Source organism: Pinus tabuliformis, chromosome 2_1 (assembly GCF_031772625.1).
Source record: "Pinus tabuliformis cultivar Carrire ecotype Pingquan chromosome 2_1, CPIR1, whole genome shotgun sequence".
In the NCBI taxonomy this organism is placed as follows: Eukaryota; Viridiplantae; Streptophyta; class Pinopsida; order Pinales; family Pinaceae; genus Pinus; species Pinus tabuliformis.
Window position 1 is genome coordinate 283,577,564 of NC_142299.1, and position 6,393 is coordinate 283,583,956.

General features: G+C 32.0%; 1 long non-coding RNA gene and 1 other non-coding gene across 3 annotated transcripts; both read right to left on the bottom strand.

The window, feature by feature from the left end:
- Positions 1 to 1,553: 1,553 nt before the first annotated feature.
- Positions 1,554 to 2,470, bottom strand: LOC149199879 (uncharacterized). Of its 2 annotated transcripts, none has more exons than XR_016253323.1 (3): positions 2,213 to 2,470; positions 2,040 to 2,099; positions 1,554 to 1,947 (listed from the first exon to the last, which is right to left on the bottom strand). It is a non-coding gene; the product is annotated as an uncharacterized LOC149199879 (long non-coding RNA). The 2 variants fall into 2 exon arrangements; XR_016253322.1 differs by having other exon boundaries at positions 2,035 to 2,099; positions 2,213 to 2,462.
- A 3,039-nt stretch (positions 2,471 to 5,509) lies between these two features.
- Positions 5,510 to 5,583, bottom strand: TRNAN-GUU (transfer RNA asparagine (anticodon GUU)). The gene has a single exon. It is a non-coding gene; the product is annotated as a tRNA-Asn (tRNA).
- Between the last annotated feature and the right edge of the window lie 810 nt (positions 5,584 to 6,393).

Sequence of the window (6,393 nt, forward strand, 5' to 3'; positions counted from 1 at the left end):
CTTTTCAAGGGCCTCTCAGATGTTTCATCTTCCGAGGATCCCGATGTCTCAGGGGTCTTCTTTCTTGTCATATCTGCATAGGAAGGGGAACTAGAGGCACCTTTTGGGGTTTGGACTGGTTCCTCTTGCCTTTTGCTTTTTTCCATGTTGTTTGCCTGTTGTTCAATCTCTTTATCTGCTAGATCTTGGGTTTCTTCTGGTGTGCTGAGAATATCGAAGGGGTTGGTTGATATGTCTGCTATTGGAGGGACTGAACTTCCTTCTACTTGGGCTTCTGGAGGACCATCCCTCCCAGTGGCGGTGGCTTTACCTGCCTTCCCCTTACAAGATGGAAGGGAGAAAGAAAGGAAGGGGGTTGGCAAAAATGAAGGAAAAGAGAGATTCCTTGAGCTGAACTACTGTTCGGTGGGAAAACCCTTAAGAGTGACTTCCTTGGAGGAAGAAACATTTTGCATGTTGAACTTGGGGTCCTGAGGCCTCAGCAATAGAACTGCGTCCTTGAGAAACTAATATGAGGAACCAAGAGGAGCTTGGGGGGAGAGTAATCGACATAATTGCCAAGATTCTCATTGGAAGGGTGGAGAGGTTCATCTGACAGTAAATTAGTCTTTTGATGGAAGATAAGAGTTATATACGTATCTGTGATTATTATCTGTTAACTGTAGGGATTTAAATAATTTAATAGGAAACACAAACTTGCTAATATTGTCTGGTAGAGGTATAAATTTGTTTGATAATTATTATTGCATACTTCTATATTATTCATCTGTAGTATGGAGTGAATGGATTTAGAAAGTTAACATTTAAATTAGAAACAATTATTTTTTTACAATTACTTAGTTACAGATAACATGGGTAACAAGTTTCAATTCATGACTACAATGGTATTATAGTCCAATAGATATTTTTGAAGGATGTAGGATGGAATAACATCTGTTGTCTGGACATAGTAACTATGCTTATAGGCTAAGAATTATGTAGAAAAACAAGAAATTTTATATAAGTAAAGATGTATAGGAGACAGTTTGGTTGTGTGTCCATTCTTGGCAAGGAATGTAAAAATAGGCATACCTACAGGTGGATAGTGGGTGTAATTGAATTATGTGTAGTCAATCAAAACTCTCACATCAAGATTACTCTACTTGAAAGTAATATGCCGAATACACTTCTGTAAAAAGCCAGGACTCTAAACATATATTCTGAGAAAATAAGTATTGTCGTGAATAAGAGACCATTTGGAGCTATGCATGCATATAGTACTTTACAAGAAACAACATATACAAATGCGCATCAGTAAGCGAAGTAATTAAAGAAGGAACCTCAAATAATAATCTTTTCAGACCATTGAAATAGAAGCTAAGTTTGTAAGGAGACAAACAAGAAATATATATAAAGATAAAGAAACAAGGGTTTGACCGAGTTAAGGTCATCTTACAGATTGATTTCGTCGGCCAGTCTAGGATGGACACCAAGGAACGATGTTCTGGCAGGATGGGTTAACTTGGGTAAAGATCTATAAGTAATCCAAACGTATGCCAAGTATAATCATAAGCTAGCTAAAGGTAAACAGATTCATTGTTGCTAACAAATGTAATAAAAAGAGATATATTATGTAACTATATACATTGACAAATAACTAAATTGTTAATACAGCCGTAAGGACGTGCAAACCCTCGAGTAGCATAACCCTCTTTAAAAGATAATGAAGCCGTCACCTTACAAAACCTCCACATAATAAAAGCAAGGGTTTGTAACCCAAAATTCAAATCTAAAAGAAAACCCTCATGCACATAGCTCAAAAGCTTAAATGCAAGGCATACCAAAGCAACCAACCTCAAGGAAGGCGCTCATACCCATTTAAAAACATTGTAGAGAAGTTTGGATCCTTTGTAACCGGTGTTTGGGGCCTGGGCACTCGCACCCAGCTCCTTGTGGGTAGAATCTACCCTGCATCAAAGCACCGAAGTGGTTAAACAGTGTGGTAGAACATGTAAATTGTCAACAACTAAAGGGAAATAAAATGCATTTAATCACCTTACAGTCTCGAAGGCTGGGAGCATTTTTATCCTCAACATAAGAGGTGGTTGTAGTCGTGGTGCCTACAGAATACCCCTTTTAGTTAAGCTACACATTAAAGAAAACCCAAAATAACAATAATAAAAACTAAAAGTCTAGAGCTAAAACGATTAAATCCTTCTAATCTTAGTCTCACCTGTATAGCGTAGACAGCCATGAAGCAGCAGTGTGAAACTCATGACAAAAACGACTGAAATCATTGAAGTTTTGGGTGAATCCTTCACAGTGTATAGCTAGAGAAGACACAGTTTCCCGAGGGATAATAACACTGACGAAGCCAGGGTTTCACAGAGCAGAAATCCAAGAACTGGACCAAGCCAAATGACCAAAGAGCAGGGATAGGATACTGGTTCGTGGGCCGTCGGATCCATCTCTTCGATCGAATGGCGCTGAATGCTACAGATGGCATCCGTAGGAAGAGGAGAATGGCAGATGGCGTCCATCCAACCACAGGCCAGCTGGGTAAGTTTTAGAAGAATTAATGAGAGCACTGTATGTACAATAAGACTTCATTCCAAGAATTAATAAACATGTACAATGTATGTCAGGCCTTAAATATAAATATATGTGTGATGTGATCAAGGCCGGTACGTTGTAATCTGCAGATTTAATATAACCATATGTACGAAATCAAAACATCCACCATTATGTTTATTGTTAATATTTGTTTAATTATTAGAATTCTCCAAATTACGAGAATGATGACTTTATCATAGGTCATGGTAAATTAAATTTTTTCCTTTCTCTATGTTTATGGTTAATAAGTAGATGTTACATTACTAAATCAATTTTATAAATATTAATTATATTAAAGTTCATATAAAAAATGAAATATAAAATAATCGTGAAAATAATAACAAAGTTTTAAATTCTTTAATTTTTTATAAATTAAATATGTTTTTAACATTATAAATTTAAAGATTTAAATAAGAGTCTTAAAATTAAAATTGAGATAAACCTTTATAATTTTTAAAATAAATTTAATTTTTAAAATTAAAATTGAAGTTTATAATTTAAAATAATAGCTGAAATCATTATTATAATATAAAAGTTTCAAGATAAACTTCATTTCTTTTTAATTTAAGTTTTCAATATAAAAATATATATATTTAATACATTTTTATTTATTAAACTATAATTATTATGGTTATTTTTTATTTACGCGGTTTAAATATAAAAATAACATTATAAAAATATTAATTTATTATTTTAATTAGATTAATTTTTATATATTAAAAATATTAATCAATTTATTGGACATTAAATATACTGATTTTTTAATATAAATTAAGTAATTATAATTAATTTTATCTTATCCAAGTTATACATAATTTTTTGGGAAATATTGAAAAAAGTTTGAAAACCACATAAAAAGGTTAGAGGATAAGTCAATTTTAGGGGTTATTATTTAACTCTAGACCATCTTGTTTCACTTGTGGGTGAGTGTTGTGATAATAAAATCAATCTCTTTCATTTTTCCATTGATTTAATAAAGAATTTTAACATAGTGGTAAAGACCAATCTTTAGAATAGGTTATAAGAGCTAAAAGTTCCTTAGTTGAAAATTGTTGTGGTGAGGATATATGGGTATCATTGCCAAATATCAGAACACTAAAAGATGGTTTGAAGAAATTTTCTATAATATAGGAGTCACGCAAATTGGTCCCTATTCCATGCCCCCTCTCGTATATATTGATAAGCTATAATATTGGTTAGAAGATGTTGGTTGACATAACCCAACACTCATTGGTATAGTCATCATCCTTCTTCTTCATGCCAATGACATTGTTCTTTTGGCAAGGAATCCCTATGACCGCTAAGGAAGTATCTAAGAATCTTCAAGGACTTCTACTCTAGTATGGATATGATTATGAGCACTTAAAAAACAAAGGTTATGATGATCGGTTCTAGAAAGATCGCTTAAGACACTTTTGTATATGACAACAATAGTTTGGAGGAAGTGCTTTCATACAAATATGTTGGAATTGATATTCATCACAAGCTCAATGAAACTATAATTCTAAGAAAAGGATAAATGAAGGGTAAAAAGCTTATTATGGGCTTGAAAAAAAGTGTTAATTAATTCATCTTTCATTGAATAAAAAAAAAAAAAAATCATGTTTGATACTTTTGTCATTCTTGTTATCATATACTGATGTGAAGTTTGGGGATGTAATATCTCTAGAAAATCCTATAGAAAGATAGAGTAGAACGAGAAGAACATTATAACTTATAATATTAATATTAAAGGAAATAACAATATCCTATCCTTCTTAAAAAGCCAAGCACTTCCTCCATTGGATGCATGACCATGGTTAAGTAATTAATTTACAAGAAGAAGATAAACAACATGGATGACAAGATGCTCCAAAAATTGCTTCTATTCTAATGGAATCACTAGGAACTCAAGCTAGGATGGCATCAAGATGCTAAGTCTTGGCTAAACCATTGGGGAATACAATAAGATGCCATTTTGTAGGATAAGGATAATATTAAAAATATTACTAGATCTAAATTGAAAAAGAATATGTGATGTGATAAAGAATTAGAAAATAAAAGGATATATATATATATATATATATATATATATATATATATGAGGTGGTCAATCCTAGTCTAGAAGATCAGAAGTATCTCTTAGTTCTAACTAGCACAAGGAAGAAAATCATAATTGCTAAAATGTGAACCAACTCCCATAGGTTACATACTAAAGCTAGGCATTGGACAATTTCCAAAACACTTTGCAATGCGAGAATCTATCATCTTTTTGACACTAAGAGGGTTGAATAATTAAGACACTTTCTCTTAGAGTGCTTTGTGTATAGCCAAATTAAATTTCAATTTCAAGGTATTTGTTACAATATCAATCTTCCTAACCTCCCAAATCACCAAAATTATGAGGATCTTAGAGCACTTCTCTTAATATTTTTTAAGTAAGAAATGAAGTTTAAATTTTTTTATAAATTCTCTTACCTTCTTTAAAATCCAACGAATCAACTTTGATTTCATAAATATTAATTATCATCAAGATTATAATATCATTTATAATAAATTAAATAATTATAATTTTGAAATCTCATTAATTTTTTTTTTTAATACAATTATAAACATTTTTTTAATACAATTATAAACATTTAAATAATCTCTACTTGAAAGTAATGTAGAGATAGGAGAAAGTCTTCCCTGCACTAGTTAAATCACTGATATTATTGCATTTTCTTAATGTGCTCTCATAAATTACGGCACTGATCCACCAATAAATATAGTTATATATATGGAGCAGGCATAAACTGATAGAATGGAACACACGCAATATTCCTGTATGAAACAGTAGGATTCCACCGATAGTTATATATGGAACAGGCACAAACTGATAGAATAGAACACACGCAATAGTTCCGTAAGCCGTTAACGTAGGCTGGTTAAAAATTATCGCTAGAAGGAGGGCTTGAACCTCCGACCTTGTGGTTAACAGCCACACGCTCTAACCAACTGAGCTATTCCAGCTACAGTTTGTGGGGCAGGCATGTGGAGAAAGATCTTTGTTTCCCTATCCATTTAACTCCTTAAAACAATTGGGATCCAGTACTTGATGCAATATTCATTTAACCCGCAAAAAAATTATTCGTAAAACAGCGTTGCCTAGCGCCACATTAAAATGCAAATGCAATGCTTTCTTAATAATTTATTTATTATTAAATTCATATTTTTAGATTTACTATAATTTAATAGTTAAATTAATAATAGGATACTTATTATTAGTTATTATTTAGAAATATAATACAAGTTACTCAGGAAATTGAATCTTAGATCTCATTACTTTCCTAACAAGATAATCATCCATATATATATAAAAATATAATTAACAAGATAATCATCCAAATATATATATATATATATAATTTTTATGAGAGATTTGAAAGGCTAATATTTATGGGGGATTTGAACCCATGATTGCAAAGAGGACTTTAAAAGTACACCCAGAAAGAGTGTTTTAGCAATATAATTATTCGCTATCTATTTGATATCCCGTGGGAAAAACACATTTTTGAGAAAAGATTTTATAATTAAATTTATTTTATAAAAGAATAATATTTATCATAAGAAGAGGACAAAACTCCTAGTTATGGTCTATGGCCCCATGAACTGCCTTGTAACAACTTGAATACAACGACACAACCTCTCTATGGTTGTTAGTTGTTGTCGGTGGAGTTGGGCTAACGTATGAGTGCCCATGGAGGGAAGTGTGATAGCCCCATGAAAATTCCCCTATTGTAAATAATGTAACCATTTTGGGAACTACCCACTGTCATCATA